This window comes from Ambystoma mexicanum, chromosome 12, assembly GCF_040938575.1.
Source record: "Ambystoma mexicanum isolate Mex_15411 chromosome 12, UKY_AmexF1_1, whole genome shotgun sequence".
NCBI classification, from domain to species: domain Eukaryota; kingdom Metazoa; phylum Chordata; class Amphibia; order Caudata; family Ambystomatidae; genus Ambystoma; species Ambystoma mexicanum.
The window spans coordinates 78,659,506-78,683,043 of NC_090936.1; the positions used below are offsets into that span (position 1 = coordinate 78,659,506).

Genomic DNA, 23,538 nt, shown 5'->3' on the forward strand with positions numbered 1-23,538 from the left:
GGGTTCTAGCGCTTCGTTTATCTCTCAACAGATACAGCAGACACAGGGGAGGTCGGAAGACAACACACAAGAAGATTCTGACATGGAAATAGTAAATGAAGAACAGTTACAAATTAGAGACCAGGTCCTTTTAAAGAACTTAGTGAGGCCCTGGAATGCGCCCCGTTTTACCGGTCCCCACATAGTTGCGGCAGTTACAGGCAGGGCTTTCAAGCTACACAGGAAGCCTGTTTGGAACCATATCCAGGACATCAAGCCCTACAAAACATCGGCCTCACCCAAATGCGCTACTACAGAAATTGAAAGGCCAAGGTTACAGCAACAAGCCACCATCACGTAAACACAAGTGTCCCAAACAACCCAGAACTTGAGACTGTCCCAAATACGCAATAGCAAGAGAATACTGGCCACCCTATGGTCAGATGCTCCCAAGTTCATGAAATCCCCACATTGGTGCTATTTGACCAGTGAGGAACACCGCTGTGCCCAAATACATTTCACAACTGCAATTGAAATATTGCCCTCCCCGATCTCCCTCCCACGACCTGGAACATGTTTAGCAACAATATTGTAGCACTGTAAATGAACTGGACCATTCTGTACGCACAGTTTGTTAACACTGTCCTAACATTCTTATACGCACATGCAGGGTTCTGCGACTGTTCATGTACATAGTTAGGGAAATGTGATAGTTTGATAGTATCTGAAGTTGCATAAAGTACTTAATGTTGCCTCCTGTTGACCGCCCTGAAGCATTTTCCAACTAATTTGTCCACACCAACACAAGGCCCAGACATTTTAGAGCATGATCACCCGAGATATACTACCAAGTATTCATAGAGTATTTATCCCAAACATACCCACAACTTGAGCAAAGTGCATATCCTGTCCTGGCCACACTCAAGATTAATCCATACAGAAGGATTGGGAAGAGATATTTGCATGGGCACTAAGTGACTATTTAGTTTGCAGAGCTTGAAAATACTAACAATTACTAAAATAATAACACCTTTTATCACAATTTTCGGGCGGGCAGCTTGATCATCTCATCAACTGCTCAACGGCAGCATAAGTAAAAATGGTACAGTTAATAAAATTGCTTACAACTGCTGTGTGGTTACTGCCATATACTGGCCTCTTAGCCACTGTGCTTTAGCAGTTATATCTGGCTTAGCATGTTTCTGCTGTCCAACACTTCCCCAAACCAAGCTGCAAGGACTACTGTGTCAGGTGGTACGGAAGAAACTGCAGACAAGTTAAGGAGAGGTAAGCGCAGTGTGGGCACAGACATTAAGGGAGTTGACACATACCTCAATGACACTGCACATGTAACGAACAACATGTGGTACAAGCACATGTCTAAAATTGGTAACGATACAACAGGGGAGAGTTTCTATGTCTGCTCACTGATACCCTATGCCATGAATTCCTCCAGCACATTCGAAGCAACTTAAGTACCAGCAGCCACAGCACAGTGCCTCCTGTGCCTCGCAATGTTCCAAACACGGGGAAGATTCCAAGGGACGACAGCCACCCTACGACATACAACAAACTTCCGCAAAACTGGGGAGGAAGATGCTCCCTGGCCCATGTCAACATACCCTCATTGGTCGTACCTAGAAAAGATGTGAAGGTTGACTTTTTCCCCAAAATGGAAGAAGGATATACAAGGAAGAAGAGGTCACTGCAGCTGACACCACGTCCCCAACGTAATAACACTGACAAGAAAGAGGGGAGGAAAAGAGTGAAGAGAGAAGGGAACTTATTGGGACGATCGGAAGTAGCGCTGGATGAAGTACCTACATCACACAGACTATTCAGTAGGACACAAATGTTCTTTGCATCACTACTAGATCCCGGATTACACACATATGCAAATGCAAAAGGGCTCCAAAATACCCGCTGGGCGTTAATAAATTGGAGGGTGAAATGATTCAATGCAGTAAAAGAGATCAGAGCAATACGATTAATGGCACTACACAGAACAGATAAGTTCTAGATCTTCTCACAGCCATGGAAGGAGGAGCTTGCGCAAAAAAAGGAACATTCATACCAGCCAACCATGAGGACAACCGGACACCGTCAGAAGCAGTAGCACAATTGGCACAGATGCACGCTAAAATGGAAGAAGAGTCGAAGGGTACGAAGAAGGAGTTGGTTCTCTTACCTCTGGTCATGGATGCCTTCCTGGCTAGCTGACTGTCTGAAGGTAATTGCCAGAGGTTTGATAATAGTAGCATCCTTGTGTGGAATAAAGAGATGTATGGCAAAATGCAAGGCAACAGCAGAAGAGGTGGTGGGAATGAAGCTGCTAATGGACGACAATGATGAACCGATGGACAAAATACTAAAGGAACGAGAGGCTAATACAGAAGATGGCAGAATCCGACATATTCCCACCAGGAATGAACATAGAGAACCCACGCAACCCAAATACATAGGACAGTGGGTTTACTGCAGACCCGGAGGTGAATGCGTCTACATGTATTGGTCATTTGAAGATCATGTCAACCTCTATGGACACTTGGCCAGAATTACGAAGGGGTGGCTTTTGGTAGACTATAGAAGAAACAATGATGGTGTGGTCGACAAGTCGACCAGAGGGAGGACTGAAGAGGGGAAAAAAATCAGAATATGCCTTCTGTCCCTAAAGACCCCCCAACCGGAAGAATCAACAACAACATGGCCGATCAATCATACGAGCTCACAGCAATTCCCACTGCTCCCACGATGGACAACTACCACAAAATATACCTTGTCAGCAGACCATACAACCCTGCAGTAATACAACCATTATCCAGAGTGGACTAAGACGCACAAGACAGAGCTGAAAATGTCTACATGGAAAGAATAGACTAAAGCACCAAGAAGCCATGACCGGAGCAGGGGATCAGACAGCAGTACCTCTCGCCGGAGCACAGAGGGAGGGGGAAGAGAAACTTCACTGCTGAAGCAAGTAAGAATGCCAGTCTGATAGATGGACCAGTTTTTGTGAATATAGGCGCTGCACGGTTGGATGTGGTAATACCGCCGTATCTTACGGACAACACAATCCCACTGGATGCAGTAAATCACAGGTCCTGATGAAGATGACATACGCCAGAACGTCATTGAAATCGGTTGACCAACGACGATATTCCTAAAGAAATAGGGGATATATGATTTAACTAACTTTGCTGTAGTGCAGAACAGCCTCTCCCTTTCTTTCTCCCCCTCTTTTTAAACTCTATTTTGGGTTACATTGGAATCCATATTGGATTGCTATTAAAAGCAAAAATCAGTTTTGCATTAGGGTGTAGATTTGAACAACCAATAAATATAATTTGTCATACGCTGATGGACACTTTTCAGTCCATACAGGATTTTTAGAATCTATTTAACATCTTTTTTACTTCTTTCTATCCGCATTGACTAGGGCGGATCCGCCAAATACCACTCTACCTATATACCGTGGACACACTTCTTATGAAGGTGAATAAAGGGATAGAGGGCCAAAGTGCCCCAAGGAAATTAGTCCTCCCTGAAACGTCCATGGAATAAAAGATGGGGCTCAGTCCCCTTTTTTAACCCGTTCTTGCCAATTTTGTTGTAGTCATTAAGAGACAGGCTTGAACAGTGCACCTTGTAGATACAGTGACAGATTCCTTCTCTCTTTCCCTAGTAGATAGACGGCCCATCACCTCCTTCCTAGGGATAGGCACCCCACACACGGAAAGGATGTTCTTCCTTTCTGGGGCTTCCAGTAACTTACACATCTATTGTACTGAAGAAGCAATATTACAAGAAATGTCCTAAATAAAACAAATGTTCTTGTGTGATATAACAGGTACCTTAGTTAACACTGAAGGTCATTTGTTAATTCCAATCAGACTCCCAGATTGTCAAGTCGTTAGAGACATCACAATGACATAGCCAAGTTAGACAGGAAGCACACGTGCAATCCTCACATCCGGGGACAGACACACACACACACCTGACCTACACGAAGAACACAGTAGTACAGCTCTAGGAGTTAGAGGACAGTGACATATACATACTGTCTACATGTTTATTATTTTGCCACTTAGGCTTATTGCAGCAAGCAAGAAGAGCTCATGTACATGCTTGCTGATGCTTACATGCAACTAACCCCATGGCATGACAGGAGCACTCAAGTGACCCGACAAGCTACGATATACACTACCCTATGCACGCTAAGGAACACACATACTAGAAGCCAGACTAGTCATTAGGAAATCTAACAAGCCATGATAGTCTCAGAGAAATCGTAAGCCTCACATGATGCTGTGCAAGCAGAACTACTGTGGCAGGAACAAAGGCAATTTTGCAAACAACATTCCACACGCAGAACCAAGGTGATAGCGGCTGCAGCAAGGAATATTCCATGATATGATATATGGCATTTATAATGCGCCTATACACAAGTGTTTCGAGGCAAGGCAAGGAAGGGGGAACAGAAGGAAGACAGACAACGATCCTACTAGGCCAGGTGTCATTCAGATTGCACAAGTGATTGGGCAGGGGAAGGAGGACAAGTACGAGAATACAGATTAATTCGAAGCAACTGAGATCCCAAAAGGGGTCTCTAAACACGTGGCCCGGCCGAGCTGATACTGGGCCAGGACTCGGAGGCTGGAAGGAGCAGTCGTCCCATGACCGAACAGCAGAGTGCAACAAAATCACTACTCTCCAGCTACTCTTGTACGATGGGAATGGAATGCTCTCATGGCATTAGTCTTCTACACACTATTGTAAACACTGACACATAGTTGCACATGGCTGACACATAGCATACATGTTTTGTAAACAGGTGTCTCGCGGGCTGGGAACAGAATTTGTCCCAGGCTTGGGGGCCCACGGCCTGACCAATCAGAACCCTTGGGTCTAGGGGCAGATGATGGGGGTTAGTGACCAATCACCGGGCTTCCTCACTGTAACATTTTTCAGAGTAGCAATTTTCGGGGATGATCCAAGCACACCACCTGGCAGAGCTTTGTCCACTAATATCACTCCTCTATAGGCTCCTGTATGGGTAATAACACTCAGTGACCTATCGTGAGTGGCAATAGGTTTACTGGGAAGAGCCTAATGTGTGACGCAGGTTGTGATGTCACAAGGTATGTAAACTGGCCTGCGAACCAGAGTTCTCTGAGATGTGCCTAGACATCCCTCCACACATATGACCCCTGTTCGTTGTTTGTAATAAACCGTAGTGAGACTTTTGCTACTTGTGTGGACCTCAACTTCTTTGGAACAAGGGAAGGAGTTCGGGCCTTCCGTGAGCTGGGTGTCGGCACACTCCTGGCACAGCTCTGCCTGCCCGGTGGTCCCCCTAACAAAGTGAGGAGCGACCTGAAGCGGATTAAGTGATAGCAACCTCCCTCACCCAGCACGTAAATTCCAGAGTCTTAAGCCTCCCCCAGGCAATACCAATCACAGGGCCCAGGTGAGGGTTGGAGAAGGGAGGCCCCAAATTTGAAGGGTGCTTTTAATGCATGGTGGAGGAGTAACCCTAAAAGAAGAAGAAAGCACATTGCTTGGTGTCATAACAAATCCTAGAGCTCAGAATATACTTGTCACCAAAGATCACAGGGTTGCACTACATTAAAACCCTTTGCCTACATGTGCCGATTCCTTTTCTTTCCTGCCATGGAAAACAAGACCCAACAATATCCCACTCGACTATGCTCAGAGGGCTCTACTGTAATTAACTCCGCCTATTCCAGGTGCTTTTCTTTGGTGCAAGATTTGTCATGCATTACTTGCTAGAATATCTGTCTCTCCTTAAATAATGCATGGTCAGACTATTACTTCTCACTGTAAGTACAACAAAGTACACTGGGAAACATGCTATGTTTTCGACTTTAATGAAAAAGAAATATTGTAACATGAGAGTTTGCATGGGTGCTAACATGTTCCATAAAGAAAAGAACACAATGTTATCGCATTTGCTGTATTAGAATATGTATTGAGGATGCACAATATCCATTGATCGACTGACATAAGTAAAATTGACACAAACGGAAGATTTTCTTTTGAAATGTAAAATTTAAATGGGAACCTTTTTGGTGACCTTAAATGTCTGCTTTTTTGGGGAAGTAGAAAGGTCCAGGTCCATTTCTTGCAACTTGAAATAAATCTATGCCCTGTGCAGGTCATCGACTTTTAACCTTGGCCGAGCTTTAAGCCCCATGCATAATGCTTCTTTCCCATTCGCCATGCAGCATAGGCTATTTAATCTGGCTTTTTAAGCTAAAATACAAAGTTCACAAAAGCAGATGGTCTGCTGGTATCGATTTGGACCACATACGCATGCAATTCAGCTACAGTGTACGACACTGCCACTTTCGGAAGGATGCAAAGTATTCAAGGTGACCATTGAAAACACATTCATAGATCTGTATGTGTGAAAAACATCATATGAGCATGAATCATTAAAGGGAAGCATTAAAATTGACAATAATTAACATTCTTATAACTATTATGCATGAAGTGACAAGAACACAAATGCTACCTCCAGATTCGGAATGGTCTTGGGAATCTGAATAGGACATTCTCAGTATTATCACATGTCCATCCCTCAAAATGTGCAATCATCACTAGCCACTGGCAAATAACTGATGTTTGGAGCATAAGAAATTGAATACTGCGTGTATGCAGGGAACTGAGCGGTTGGGTGACTTTATATGTATGGCTGGCTAGTAGCTTGTACCTTGAAATCTTCTACCCCTGACAAGCAAACCAGTGAGAGCGAGTAAATGAAGGGAAACGTTTAGAAAATCTGTTCAATCCAAAACTGTTGTCAAATGATGCTGTATGGGTGTAGTTTGCGTGGTGTTTCAGCTCAAACACAAAGGAAGAGAGTTTTGGCAAAACAGAAAAGAAGAGCGCCCATCTAACAGAAAAATACATGATTTGGACTGCAACTGGTGCTGATGGGGAAATCTTAAGAGGGCTTTATGCAGTCTTTATTGAGAAAATTAAAAAAACTAATGAACATTTTGCAAATCAAAGCCACGGTTAAATTAAATAAACCTTTAAACAGAATTTAGAGTATGGGCTATCAAACAAATAAAACGCTCTACCACAGAATAGAATTCATTGGGATGAGGTCTTCAAAGAAAGATGAACTTATTAAGCTACTGTCACAGTTAAAGCCCTCCAAACTTTGCAGGAGGGCTAAGCTTTTATTATTTGGAACTACAAAACTTGAAAATGCACAAAATCATCCTAAATTACACCATGCCTTTTCTATATGCCCTGCCAGTAAAAGCGGACAGTATTCTGTATTACAAGCCAAAAGTATTACCAATCAAAAAATGTCTTCCCTGAATCCCACATCCTCCACAGATGAACCATACCCTTTGTAAACAGCTCTCTGCCATGATCTACTGCTGGCCTCATGAATCACAGAGTTTGTCAATTCCAATGTTATTGCAAAACATACAGCAAAGTAGTTCTGGGTGTATAACAAAATTAATAATACAAACACCCTTTGAAAACGGAACATATAACTATAAACTCTGTCCTAACAACAAATCTGGAAATAACTAGTCAAATTAGGAGAACATCTCCCATGTGAGGGCCATTTTTTTAAAAAACTTTATTTAAATTTTCGAACCAATAACATCAAAAACGTGTTGGAGTAAAAAAAATTAAAAATAAAAAATAAAAAAAAGAAAAGTACATAACATGTACATTACCAAATAACTGTCTGTTCACAATAAACCTTAACAAAAAGCCCCCCCTCACATTTCTATTAAAACCATGACAACACAAACACTTACACACAGACACAACCAAGAAACATAACACAACACGTTAACCCCCACACCCCAATACCTATATTTCACCAAAAATTCCATACCTTACTCAAACAAATCATTAAAAGAAACCCAATTATCACAGTATTCAGCCTCTCAATGAAGCCTAATCGCCCGAGACCTCTCATACTTTGAAAGCGTGCGCATGTCCACCATCCAACTATCAGTATGTGGTTTCTTACGCGATTTCCACACTCTCATAATATGCTTTATTGTAGTTAACAATGCCCCATTAATCCATTCAGGCACACCACACATTTCTAGACCTCTGCTTCCATTGGAGAGAAAAACTGCAGACAGGAAAGTTTGAGGAAGCAACCTACTAATCACTAAATCTACTTGATCAATGACCTCCTTCCAAAAAGTCAGAACTCCATCACATTCCCAAAGCATATATGCAAGTAAGTCTTTTTGAACGGGAGCACCCCCAACACAAATCCAACTCAATCAAACCCCACTCAGCCATCTTCATATGCCCCACAATTCGCTGGTGAATGCACCTCCGGTTCAAATCCATTTTTGCTCTCCCCGTCACTCTCCACACATTATCCGATTCAGCTTCAGATATATCCCTGCCCAGTTCAGTCACCCATTTATTCCGCAATTTCCCCCAGGAGTCCTGCATACACACCTGTAAAGGCATAAGCTTTGGAAAGGTAGAGACTACATTTAGAGCAGTATCATACAATATACATACTTGGGGTTTTCCACTTAATGGTTCACTTAACATTCAATGCCTCTCTATCATCAAACTTTCTAGTGATCTATATCTCTCAACTTCCCTATTTCCTAAACCATATTGATCCATTAAGTCTCCAAACGGTACCATCCCGCCATCCTTTAACACATCATTAATCTATAAAAACGACCCTCATTAGTCCAACCCCTCCAGTGCGACACTTTGTTCTCAATGGCTCAACCAGGATTCGACCAGAGAGAAGCAGAATTATAAATTTTGGCCACACCCTTGAATCAAAGAAACCAAAGTAGTCTTTGTAGCTGCTAATGCCTCTATCTTAACCCCAGATTTCGGCAACTTACCATAGGAATATAAACAATCCAACAAAAACTGACTCAATCTTTCCCTCTCCATCCGAAGCCAAAAAGGATCAAAGCCCCCATCCTTCTTAAAATTGTAAGATGCTTTTTTCAAGAGAAACCCTTTATAATAATTCTCTAACACTGGGTAACCAAAGCCACCATCTCTAACACTACGTGTTAATATAAATCGTGGAATTCGCTTCTTGCCCACTTCCCATAAGAAATCCATAAAAGGTTTTTCAATAGGCTTTAATGCCTGCTTTGTGAACTTTAAGGGAAGGGATTGAATGAAATACAAAACTTTCGGAAGCAATACCATTTTGACAGCGTTGATTTTGGCCCAAAGAGTTAAAGTCAATCTATCCCATCTACGCAAATTCTTCATTTGGATTTCTTTCAATTTATCTATATTAGAGTCTGCAGTCCTCCGAACATCTCGCACCAAATAGATAACCAAATACTTTACTGAGACATCCGCCCATTGAAAATCCCAATCCAATAGCCTCCTACTGTCAAAAAACAGAGCTCTACAGGTTTAAACAGAACATTTTCTTGGAATAGCGAAGAGTCTAGTCCCAGTGTGGGTTTTGCTTGCCCCATCACACGCCAGTGAGATTATTCAACATGTTATTTTGTACTCCAGGAGCTCCAGTAGCCTGTTCACTCCTCACCTCCCTTCCGTCCTCAAACGTAACCACGCGGGCCTCCACGTTCCAACTGGTCAGGCACAAATTTGCACCAAATAATTTAGTCAATACATTATTCATTCCTATGGGTTTCATGCTATCACCACGCTTTGTCAATATCTTGGTAAAGTCCTTTGACATCGTGAAGTACGCATTAATGTTATACCTATGATGAGGAGGTCCCATTCTAATTCAAAGTTACTTGGCACTACCAGAGAAAACCAATCAGCACCAACTCACTTTCACAGAATGAAAATTGTAAATATTAAAAACGACAATGGCTACAAATACAAGTTACAAGTGTACGTCTAGTATATGCAGCTCTCCAAAGTTGTCCTCACACAAAACTCAAAAGAAAGTAAGATTCATTGACGACTCCAACAATAAAAATGAACGCTAACATCAGTAGGGTGGTTGTGGCAGGGCATTTTACCAGATGCAACCATTGTAGACCAAGGTAATCATCTCGCTATAGCTACAACGAGAATCATTCGGCACTTCTGCAATCATGTTTCTTGGTCACGGCGCACACTGCAGAAAATCATGAGTACAGCTGTGGGAATAACACTGCCCATTTTCCTACTCCGTCCAGATTTAAAGAAAATGATACTAATTGACTGGAATCAACAATGGCTGAACGCTGGCCTGGATGTACTACACCCACCATTTTCAAGATCTACAAGCACATGGACAGAATACATGAAGCAAGCTCCAGAATAAGAAATTGTACTAAAGGATTTGCTATCCCTAGCATAATAAAAATAATAATAATAATAATAATAATAATAATGTGATTACTCCATCACAATTAAATCTGAATTAGACAAAGAAATCCAAATACAGTACAATCTATGCCTGGAGAAAGACCTTTGATAGGTTGAAACACGTGTTGGCCGGCAAGTTTATCTTTCTTTTGTGAACACTTTTCATGGCAGGCAGTATACGGTCTTGTTTCATACTAAGACTTCAATTGTTTATGATGTCTAACAAAGCTTTCGTATGAACTATTACAGGATGATAAATAGTACACATACCTATGGGACAGAATTTCATTCTATTTAAAAGTTATAATTCTGTAATATGAGATCTTAATTCGTCAAACACTTTTGTGGTTGGCACAAAGACAAGCTTTTTTTTATTATTTGTATAATAGACATGTTCACCTCTACTATCTGAAATATATACATACATCCCAACACGCCCACTCCACTCTTCTGGAGGCCCCCAGCATACCATACATACTCTAAATGAGCGATTGATCCACCATGCTTAAAACGTGGACCCATTTTTGTGAAATAAACAAACACAATAAAAACTACAAGACCATGCAAAATTCGATAAGTGGCAAGCATTCACTTAATGCGTTTGGCTTTCTTTCTCTACACCGTTGCTCGATTTCTTTTGCCAAGAAAGCTCTTCAATACCGTAATTGCTTGCGCGTGAAAATAGGGCATACTCAAATTCACGTATGATGAAGAACGGTTTACCTGCGAGATGATGAACTCAACCCCGTGCTACCCTCCCTTAAACAACTGGTTGAACCCGAATGTACAAATGGTTCAGTTTATTATTCATCTACATGGTCTATTGTGCATAGTCTTTTTATACCGAGCACCTTGAAGCCATCTTTTGTTAACATTGTTTGCACTGAATGACAGTAAAGTTACTAGGATTTATATAACGCACCCCTGCCATTTGATTTGGCAGATCTGAAAGAGGGGGCCATGGTGAAGTTAGTGTGAAAATGCAAGACTGCTTTGCAGCTATGCATAATATTAAACAAAATCTCTAGAAATAGTTCACCCCTCAATGCACAGACAAAAACACGAGCAGTCTAGTAAAAGGTAAGATCTAGAAAGATCACACTAGAGGAACCAATGCATGGTGCTCGAATATCAGTTAAAAGCGGTGTGCTAGACAGAACTAATCAAAATTAGTAGAATTTTTTAAAGTAGTTATCATGTGTGTTCTTACTATTCATGAAACTGATTTTAAGTATGCACAGCTTTTCCATGTATTATGATGGTCAGAAAAACTTCTTGACCGAAACCAAATAACAAAACAAAAAAATCATTCCAATTTCTCCGATTGAACTGAAGAGCTGCCTCTTTTCTTCAGCACCTCTTTCACATTTGCTCACCATCTTCACCTTACTATTTTCCCTCTAAAACGTCACTACTGGTTTCACATGCTCACCTTTTGTTCTCTTTACTAGAGTGTTGCCAAAGTAGTTACGGAAGAAGGTAAACCATGTTCATGACAAATCATAATCTTTCATATTTGTAAAGTTAAGACGAATGTACTTTCAAGTTTGATGCGATAGTGGGCTGGTCAACGGAGGGGCGAGTCTGCATAATGTTGAAGGGTATCCTGAAAGAACATACATCTGCGCCCATGCGCAGGAGACACATATTACACATGCCAACTCTGAACACAAGAGTGGCCTAGTGAAGCATCATCCTGCTTAAAAGTACTACATATCTCACTTAGAACACTGCTGTGCCAATAGCCCTGTGACCATGTAACAAAGAGATCAGTAGTTTTTACGAAGTAAAAGGAATACTACATTATCCAGACAAAACTACACATCAAACAACATCTTGCAGCAATTATACGTTTATCTTGGTAACTGACATTTTTGGACTATTTTTCAAGACCACAGAACTAACGTGGTCTACATAAGGGAAAATACAAATATGAGGCAGCCTAATAAAAGGATTTACTTACATGTCTGCAAGACTGAGTTGGTTTTTGCTGCACCTATGTTTGGTCAGTGTACTCAAACCATGATTTGCTATGTTCTTCATACAGCTGCAAAGACTGGAGTACAAACGACTGATGCTCCGACAACAATGAAGAGAGGGCCGGGCGCTTCTGGAAAATAATCCTAACCGTTTAAAAAAACTGAATGCACCGCTGAGTGCGATTACACAGCACGTCATTTATCTAGTACCCGAGGGATTCAAAACGATTACTTTGAGATCTGTTTACATGGTGGTCACGCTCTAAATATAGCCAAAGCGCTGCATTCACGCGGGAATCTATTAAGTGAACATTGACATAGTCCTTGCGACTATGAGAAAAAAATAACTCGCTTAATGTTCAGACTAACCTAGGCAAGGTGGCGAATGCGGCAGCAAATATCACCTTGCAAGCAATTACAGGATAAAAGTGCAACATGACCCTTGCCAGCCTGCAGGGGATCCCCATACAGCCCTCCGAGGAGAAGGCGTGCAAAAGGAACATAGTGCCTTTGTAGCGACAGCAGAGCTGTCCCCGGGGCAAGTAGCAACTGTACACTTCCTTACAAGGAACTGATCACCAACAGCTGTTTTTCTTTTCTCCCAAACCAGGTTTGCATTTGAAATGAGAAGCAACCTGTTCTCCAACCAGTCAACATTGGAAGACTAAAAGAATCGCATGAAACCTAAAACACCATTGCCGGATTCGATCACGTTTAACAAACAGAATACTTTGTACAGGTATTTTGAAAGATTTCTAACAATTTAGCTTGTCTACGATGGGAACCCATCAACAACTACTGATGATCGTTGTGGAACACATAAGCACGATGACCTTATTACAGCTGGAAAAAAACCCAAAGGCAAGTCGAGGAAAACTCTTGCTGCTTTACTATTTGCGTCGAAACTAAAGAAAACATTTGTGCCATGTTCTCAAAACTGAGAAAATAGTGAAAGCGAAATACGATGGGTTTCAACCCTCTCGCAGGATGATTAACAACTCGTCATGAACACTCAACAATTAAAACTAGAACTTCTAATACGCGAATATATTATCAAATCGCAATCCACAAAGCAGCAATGGGTGATGCAAGCGGTAACATAAGTAGTAATCACTACCCGTCTACCCCCACCGCTAATGGCCACGGTGCGCTTCCCCTTGTTCATGTGTTGTTTAATGTAAGAAACCAACAGGAGGAGAACCGGACCAATGACAAACTGTGCTTCAAAACTACCCAACAAGGACTGGCAAGAAAGGCCTAGGAGAACCCTGCAACAGGACCGCTTCAGGGGAGGGACGCCGCCGCATTCGGCAAAACAACCCACAAAAGTAACAAACAGGTGCAAATAAGATGGCTAAGGTGACTCGGAACAACAAGCAGAAACAACAAAGAACCGGGGCCACATACAGGAAAGCATCTGAAATAAACTGCAATTAACTAATCGCGTTACAAATCAACACAAAAGCCAATCTTGTAGCCAGCAAGGGTATAGACAAAACTATCATCAATAACTCTAAAAAATGCATTTCACGGATCTTGTCAAGTATAAGCGAAATAACAGTTCCACTCTTGCTTTGAAGTGTAAACACCTAGCTTCTGACTATAATAAAATAGTATTGTATTTTACCATCACAACTTGGAATACCATCAGCTTTATTTGAACGAGTACCACCAACAAAAAAAGGAGACGTCATGCAAACATAGGTGGACTAAAATATTTACAATAGAAATTTGGATTACCGAGACGTAAACTCACTACTGTCTACAAGAATATGCAAAGTTCACATCACACTTCTTAAAGAAACAGACAGGCAAGTACTTAGGGGGGGGGTAGTGTGGTACACAGAGGAAGAAAAGAACTTGAATTGCTCAGCACTGAAGAGTCCATGGAGTGGGCTAGGATAGTGCTGCATTTACATGAACTGCTATCTGTAAATCCAAATGTGCTTGGAGGCTCCAGTACATCTGAGCAAGACCATATGGCATTGTCCCTTTATCCCCGCTCTTTTGTTAGTCATTTTATTTATTGGGTGCATTCTTTTTGCATCTAGCATTTAAACAGCCACTCACTCAGAAATTGCTGTCTGCTTCCTTTACAGGGAGTCACTCACTTCACTGTAGCGTGATGTCCCAGTCCATCTAGATCTCAGCCAAACAGGCGGCTTCTTCGGTAAAGAAGCATTTTCCTATAGATATCTCTCTGCAAGTACACGAGAGACACGTATTGCCACCCTCTATATTTCCAGAATTTCTGAAATGTGGAGGCAGCGTTTTGACACCCGTGTATCGACAGGAGGTATTTAAGAAGCTTGCAGATTTTGGATGTATAAGTGCCCAACAGGGCTTTTTACGTTGGGCAGTGGGATTGGGGATACATCAAGCTGCTTGTTCCACGATACTCTGTTAGAAGACTCCGCTCTGTACTGGACAGTCTGTTAATCTGCATTTAGTAAGCATGCTCACCTCACCCGGGTTAGCCCCGCTTTTATGATATTTTACAAAAAGGGATCTATGAAGATCACGAAAAGGGGGGGGGGCTAACCCGGGTGAGGAAGCATGCTCTGGAGTTTTTGTTCCGATCCCATGTATTCTGGCAGTCTGATGCCTTGTGAAAGCGTACTGTAGCAGCATACTTAGCCAGGCATTTTACATGAAACAACACCTGGTAGGTGGTGCAATTGCTTCTAGGGTACCTTGGAGGCTTCCAAAACAATGATTTAATGTGAAGCACCATCAAAAGAGAAGAACATTTATCTGTTTTATTACCATTGTATGTTACCCTATGGGAAAAATGTGGATGGATTTTCTAAGTTTCAAAAACTCTCAGCATGACTAGGCTGAACTGTGGCTGTTCCGTTAGTCACCATTGGAATGTTTGCAACAGGGATACCCCGGATCTCTGACTTGTTCATTCTATATGCATTTTGTTTATTCACAATCATTACCAACGTCATCCAGCTGGCCAGATTTTCCTTCATCCTCAACTACATCCATCCTCGGCCAGCACCAGTACAAGAATTTGGCCAGATATCCATGCAAATGGAGATCCTGGGGGGAAAAAAAAGGTCTTCATAGATCCCATTTGTGGGGAAAGGGGGGGAACCAAAAGCCCATAAACCACTGCACTCACAGTGATAAAATGAGGTGTGTGGGCAAAGTAGGCAACTGCCGGGGATGCAGAATAAGCTGTTCTTAGCCCTCAGAAAAACTCCTGAGCTTAGAAGAGCTCTGCTCTAGTTTGTCAAAGTGGCACAACGGTCTTCCGCTCTCTGGGGTCTGTGAAATTGCCTTTTTTTTGTATATACATTATTGCCGTCATTTAAATTCCATTCCTACACTAGTATGCACCAATTTGTTGGGAGAGTGAAGTGGGTGTGGGGGGGACACTCAATCAACTTCTACTCTGAGCATAGCTAACAAACAACCTATAGCCAACACTCATTCCACAACCGACCAACATGAAGCTCAGCGACAGGTTTCCTGGAGGGCATTAACGCAAACCCTAAAAACATATATATATATTTTTTTTTAACTATATAGTAACACGGAATACATCTGCTGCCCTCCACTCTGTTGCTCCCGTCAGAACCAAAAATCTATTGCAGAAAGAGCGACTTGGAATTGAGAAAACGTGCACCTTGTCCTCCTAAGTAGCCCTGGGACTTGCAGAGTACAAAATAGACGCCCCCCCTCAGCAAGTCCTCCTTAATCTCTGACCCCTTTCCTAAGTTTCGCTACATAAATACAGGGGAAAAGGTGACCTTCTTGCTTCAGAACCTCAATCTTTCCGCTTAACCTCCAACTAAAGTCTCATTGTATTTGGGCTTCCCAACTCGGATTTGCATTCCCTTAATAGAGAAATATTATTTCACACTGGGTTTTACACTGCTAAAAACCTATTCACTACACCATGAGGACATCACCCCAAGCTCCACCCCTCACTCCCATTTCTTAGACTGCTCCCCTATCCATCATAAAGAACATTCCCAAAGAATGTATTCTTCCTTTTTTTGAAGACAGCAGAAGCACATCTGTTGCTGGCTTTCCTGTACTCTCTAGGGTCCAGCTGTTCAGTCCTTTGCTAGGAATGTTTCCCCTGGGATCTCTACTCCAGGTTGTTAAACAATGCTCTAGCCACGGGTGAAGTTAATACACATGTATTTATATTGCAATTCGATGGACCAAGTTGAAATGCCTAGTTTCCCGGTCATTAATGCTCGACTACTCTACTTGTAGTCGTATAGCAGTCTCTTGGGTGTTCATTTTGAGGGCCGAGCAGAACTCTGAACTAGCTGTACCCAGAGGCACATTTCACAGCATGGGCTAATGGTTCCTATGCAGTCCAATTCTGGCCCATACAGGGCAAGTAGGGTGCAAAAATGCACATTGCAAGGTACTAGCCAGCCATAAAAAGTCACTGCCATCTCAAATCTATATAAAAACACACAGCACACAATGTCTTACTCACCAAGAGTCAATCATCAATAGCTAGTGCAAATTTTGCACCCTGCACAAAGGAATGTTTTTACAAGTTGGTGGATGCCATGTGTTAGAGATAGAGTCTTGGCACTTTGTGTCCCTTAATAAAGAAAGGAGCTGGACAAGGCCTGAGGTTGATGTAGCAAAACTCAAATTAATAATCAGCAGTAACATCCATTAACCTTATTGTTCCTTAAAATAAAAAATAAAAACAATAATCCATACACACACACAAACACATTCTACTCAAGCACTTTCTTCAACGTCGATTCTTGTTTGTAAAAGCCCCCAATTTCCTACTTAATTATAGCAGGTGGTAGGTCTCACTGTCCTCCCAGCCTAATCTCGTGCTGAGGCTGCACTCCATGGAGTACACACAGAGGTCGCACTACCATCAGTCAACAGGGCAGTCCTGGTCCCCTCACAGAATTACAATGAAAGAAAAGCAAGAGGAATCGGTGGCAGAGAACAAAGCAACGCAGAGGATGAGTCTACCACCTAATAGCATTCACTGTGTGATGTAGCCTGCATGCCAGGACCTCCACATTTGCAGATTTGCTATGCTGCCCACTTCATCTATCCTCACTGCAAAGAGATTTACCAACTGTGAAAAAACACTGGTGCAATGGTTTCGCCTCAGGCCAAAGTTTCACACAAGCAGTCATGGGAAATCCTGGTCTACCGATATACTGTGCTTATTCACAAAGTAAAACATTGCACTGAAAGTCTGTCCACTTAATGCTGTGGATATTCTACTGTATTCTCTCTCCTTCTCAAAATGTTTAATCACTTCTTTTTTCACATTTACGTTGTTTTGTACCAAGTAATCACATGGGTTTGTCGATTGGTAATGCAGAAACACTTCACAATACAAAAATGTCAAGTTGCAATCTAAAAAGCGCCTTGCCACCTCAATTCTACACATACACACAGCTCCATTTCTTACTCGCCAAGAGTCAATTAGAACTAGCTAGTAGCGAGTCAAGTTTTGAGCCCTGCTTACAACCAAAAGTAAATAAGGGTTCAAAAGCATATACTTGTTTTAGGTCATGCCTACAAACTAAATAAGGAACAGAATTATCTCCAATTGGTATCATTTCCTGTGCACCAGCTATACAGATGGTTATTGTTTTCTCCAATAGATCACAGAACGGCGATGTGAGGGACTAATGCAGCTCAACCAGCACAGAGGTAAACAAATAGCTGCGAGAGAAGAGAGAAAAAAAATACAACAGCAAGACTATCAGTTAATTGAACAACAGAAAACAATATCTACTTTGCGAGAGCTACTTCTAACAATTAACAGGATTCTCTCCTGATGAGCCATGAAAAAAACAATGGCGAGACACATGTAGAGAGAAAAATAAGATCATATGCGATTTGAGAAAAACAAAAGTGAGAAAGAAAAGTTAACATGTGATTTTGAAATACATTGAAAAAATATGGAATATATTGAATTTTTTTCTTTGGACGACTTGTAATGGAACAATAAAAAAAGCTATATTGAAAAAAAAAATTGAAAAGTTCGATCTATTGGAGAAAACATTAACAATCACAATAAACAAAAGTATAGATGGCGCACAGGAAAGAATACCAATTGGAAATAATTTTGTATCTTATTATATTGCAACGGTCACACTATAGGTGTCCACCGTGTCGACAACTATAAACCTTGAAAATAAGAGATTTGCCAAGGATAAAAAGGCAACTTTGACCAATATTTGTGAGATAAAAAAATAAGGAACAGGTCTCCCACGTTTACCTCTAAGCAACTCTGTCCAAGGCTGCACATAGGCATCATTGATGGCCTGAGTCTTCCAGAGTTCACTGGTCCAGGACAATCAAAGACCCATTATTGAGGCTCAAATGAAGACCCCTTGAGAAGCCCTCTGCTGAGTTTGCACGACAGCTTCACCTCAAACCCTATCCCTATCTAAGTGTATGCCAACCATATGTCAAAGTCTGCATCAAGTTGCTAACCATCTGCATCTGGCTCTTTCTCCCACAAAGTCAACATCTCTGCCTCTCCTCGTGGAGTTTGCTGATAAAACTGAAGCTATGCATGGCATGTACAAAGCATGATGTTGGGTAGCGTATGGAAATCAGTCTGTTACTGGAACCCTCTGGTTATGGTAAGGTCGGCACACAACTCATCTAAAACCACAAATGATTGAGTCATCAGATGCTGCTTACCCCAGTCTGATGTCCATCTCAATCTGCTCAGAGGTTGTGGTTAACTCAGCACTGTCACACCACGACAGCACATTTCTTGCATAGCTATCTATGTTTATCAGAATCTCTGACGTGGCCATCTACTGGTTACGTCCCACACACATGATGTGCACCATTCTTTTAGACTGTGCATTAAACAACATGTACCAGCCTAGGAGGGAAAAGCAGCTTTTCAATGGTCCGGGAAAGTTGTCAGATGATTATATCAGCGCCTGGGGACCAATTACGTTGGTGACGGTGCGCTATACAAGTACTGCTAACATAACATAACAGCCAATAGAACTTCAATTGCCGCATCTGTGCTATAAAGTACTTGCTTGACAATGTAATCTAGCACAACAATCATATACTCACTTACCCATGAACCTGAATCTAAGCACTATATGCCACATTTTTCCCACTGCAAAGCAACTATTAACTCAAATTCAGTGAGCCATCCGATTGGCCACCTTCAGACCTGAATTTCCTCCAACCATATTCTGAAGTTTATGTCTTAGACCAATATGGTACCAATTACTGGTACAAAGCTCAGTAAAATGAATGGCTAACAGCATTTCACGTTTCTTAACATGAAGCCATCACAAAAAAGTAAGAGAAGTGCCGACTATAATGAAGCCAGAGCCAGAACGTAATAGTTCCATCTAAACGTTCTTCTTTATTTTCCGAAATAGGAATCATCTAGTTTAGAAACTCTACAAGATCAGATCCAGACTTAATCCTCATACCATGGGAACCAGGCTCGGACTGGAGCATAAAATTGTCTTGGGTACCAACGAAAAAGTAGCCCACAGTTGCAAGTGGGAATTCATTCCTTTTGCGACGCTGTTTGAATAGTAACCACAGGGAGGTTTCTGATCAAATATGACTCAAATTGTACATTTTAAAGAATATTCAGCAACACTGGTTAAAACTATTAACCGCATAGTGAAGTAACTCATCAAACTGGCCCTAACTGGCCAAAAAAATTCCCCACTTTGACCCAAAAAAACTGTCCCACACAAGCATTTTGAATTTTTGGTTCAGCCATGGGCCTATTGTCCTATAAACTAGTGTGAGCCTGGTGGGAACACACGCAAACTAGAAAAGGCACCCTTCATTTTCCACTCTCTTAGGAGTCTCCCACCTGCAACTCTATTCTTCTTAGCTACTTTCCATCTCTTCTTGTGTCTGATGCCTGCTTTCTTCAAACAACCATCCCTTTCTTTTGACTGTTCCATTGATATTTTATTTCTATCACGCTGGTAAACAAGTGTACAGGGACCCCCCCCAAACTTCCAATACTCCTATTAACTCGACTGATACTCCCACTCTCTCCCCACAGATGTCACGCTGCAACTCCACAAAGGTGAACCCCTTATCTTTCTCTGTGCAGGTGCTTTGCTCCTTCAATGCCCCCTTCCTTCAGACGACCCCGCTCATCCAGCTGAAATGCCACCCTGTCTCATCGTGTGCCCCTCTTCTCAGCTGCCCCCTCGCTCTCATGAATAGCACCCCCTCCCCTCAAAGGTCTTCTCTCTTCCTCTCCTCTCCTCTCCTGGAAGTATTGCATGCCACCGGCTTCTCCTCCCCAGGCGCCTCTTGACACGGCTACCCCCCTGAGTCCCTTTGTCTCCGTTGAGAACAACCTTGGCTCTCCCCCTTGCCCTCTCTCCTTCTTCGGCGTGCTGCCTTTGCCTGTCGCGCTGGTTCCCACTGTACCTTGTGCTGCAAGGGTGGGCGGGTGTCTCTTTTTCTCCTGGCGGAGGCGTCGGTCTCTAGGCTCTCGCTCGTTCCCTCAGCCTCAGGTGTGAATCTCTAACACCCCCTGCGCGCCGGTCTGACTGCAGTACCCGTGTAACAGCAGGCGGCGGCGGCGCCCTGGATGTAGTATCTTCAAATGTTTCTCCCCCGGCTCCCACTGCGCATGTGCAGCGCATTGATCTCCACCGCAACCGCTCACTCCCCCCTCCAGTGAAGGATTACACGACGGCGCGTGCGCTGTCGCTCGCTGTCATCTGTGGGAAGAGCGCGTCCCCGCCAGGGCACGTGCCCTTCGAACATGATGGAGATGAAAGAGAGGGGGGCAAAAAGATGAATACAGACTGAGACGACACGCAGTGCTACATAAGAGGGCAGTGATGACCAGCAAACGACACGAGGACGTTGACTGTTGAAAAAAAGAGAATAGATGAAAGAAAAAGGAAATGAAAGTACCACCATGCTGTTTATGGAGAGTAACAGCTTTTGATGGCTATTTGCAGACTCAACTATATACAGGCAACAGTGGCTTCACTGCTGCTATGTTCATTCAAGTCTGTGATTAATATTATTACTCAATGTAGGGATGACAGTTCTTCAAGCCTTCAAGTAAAGAGGTGCGCTGGGAAGCATCCACTCGATGCTATGCCCGCACTTCGACTGCTGTAGTAGCACGCTCCGCCTCCTAACCTTCAGCTCGAGTCTCCAAGTCTACAGGTGATCCGCATCTCTCGAGTCTGAGTCTATATACCTCCTTTCAATGAGCAGATTGGTACTAGGCCATCACAAAGTCATTGTACCTCGTAGGCCTTCTCCAATCTTTCTGGTGCCTGCTCTCTCTGTTCTCACCATCTTGTGATATGCTTTCTGATGCGTTACCTTGCTCTAACTGCGCCTTCTCCTGTTCATTCTGCCGATCTTCGTAATCTCTCACACTGTCGGGTCCTTGATGCATTTCTTGAGTTGCTTCAGACCCGCTAGCTTCCTCTGGGTCTTCCTGTTCCTCTCTCGCTCTAAATGACTGTACATGTCTGGTGAACTCTCTGTTTTCGCCGGGCCTTCTCTATAACATGGCCACTCTTTCCATGTTCCACTTCCGACCGTCTTGTCTGCATACGTGGTTTGTGCCCCTTTTTGCAACTCTAACCGGTCTGCTGTACTTGGACCCTGATATTTGGTCTTTGTGTGGCAACTTGCTCTTGACTAGATTGCCTTCATTGACCTCAGACCTTTGGGCTGCTCTTCGTCCATCGCTGCAATTCTTCATTCGTTCTTTACTTTTTCTTATCCTCCAGACCACATCCTCCATGTTTTCACGGTGTCTTCTTCTCTTACTCTTGATAACCATGAAGTTACCAAAGTGGAAGCGGATACTCTCCCCCTCAGCATGTGGAACAGCAATACATTGGGGGTCATACAGTGGGCGGCTGGGGCCTCCTTGACCTTTTTGAACGGGTTCATACCTGAGGCTTTGGCTAGTTCCATTGCTCCATTGATGAACCTGTTGGTTCTCGCAACAAGCCCATTGACTCGGGGGTGATAAAGGGATGCTTTCATTTCTCCATTTCACGGGATACCAATTGAACGCCATTGTCCGTAACAATTTCTTTGGGTAGACCCTCTCTTTGGAATACCCTGTGAGAAAATCAATGACTGTAGTTGTGGTAATGCCTCGTACAAATTCAACTTCTACCCATTTTGAAAGGTAGTCGATCAGGACTACAACGTACCAATGTTCTGGCGCATCGCTTCCAGGGGGCTGATGAAGTACAGGCCCAGTTTGCGCCACACTCCGTCCAGTATCTTGGTGGGTATCAGCAGTTCCTGTCTGGTCTTTAATCTCTTGTTGCTGTGCAGGCACTCATGACATCCCTCCATCATGACTCGTATCTCTTGATCCGTGCCGGGCCATGTGTGGGGTCAAAAATGTGAGGCAGACAACGTTGTAAAGACTTTTCAACTTTAGCCATTTTATTAAATAAAAAAGTTGGATAAATGCCTCACTATCCCAACCCTGATGAGGATTTCCCTAAAGGAAAAACTGTTAAAAAAAGGTTATCTGTCCCTCTCTCAAGCTCTGAAGTATCTTCCCCCTGCTCCCCCTCACCTGTTTCTTCGGTGGAGCTATCCTGGCTCTCCGTCTTCTTCTTTCTATGTGACTTCTTTGGTTCCCCTCCTTTCCAATCCTTCTTCCCTTCGAAGAGGTAAGGATGTGCTCCCCCGGAGACCCCCTTGACTGGGTAAGGGAGCTCCAGACAAGAGAGACCTCAGGGAGCATGGCCCTTTCAGGGAAAAAGCCTTGCGGCAAAAAAACCTGATTGTTGATCAGGTATTCACAGGATGAAATTCGAGCTGTGTGAATGATTGGTGAGATGCTCTGTGTACGACTTCCTAGGTGATTCTTCCTTATTTCCTTTACAGGAGAAAGTGCCAGCTTCCAAGTGGCGTGTTATTCATCGGAACCACGTAGAAGAATAAGTCATAAGGAAGTCGTCCGGAATCCAGAGAAGGGAAGCCATAAGTAATGCAGGGTACAGAAAGAAACTCCTGAACCCCAAAGAGACTTCCACGAAACCCGGAGGTATCGCGGACCAACTATCACCAGGACCTGTGATGTCTTCGTCAGAAAACGTTGACTCTGAATTTCCACCCTCCCCTGACTCCTCACCTTCGTCTTCTTTCCAAGAACCCTTCTTTTCTTCTTGATCGCTCCTTTCTATTATGGACATAAGGACGACCACGGAAGGAAGCCACCGTGCCACCCAAAAGGGTGACCAAGGGCCCCCCACCGGGACCG

At 42.9% G+C, this 23,538-nt stretch overlaps 1 protein-coding gene across 2 annotated transcripts in view; it reads right to left on the reverse strand.

The window, feature by feature from the left end:
* Positions 1 to 20,926, reverse strand: part of PHTF2 (putative homeodomain transcription factor 2) — a 1,000,056-nt gene extending 979,130 nt beyond the window's left edge. The window contains exon 1 of one of the 2 annotated variants that reach the window (XM_069628039.1): positions 20,703 to 20,926. The gene's annotated coding sequence lies outside the window, so the exon portion shown is untranslated. The remainder of the gene's footprint in view (positions 1 to 20,702) is intronic. The other variant, XM_069628040.1, reaches the window with a different exon arrangement.
* Positions 20,927 to 23,538: the final 2,612 nt, after the last annotated feature.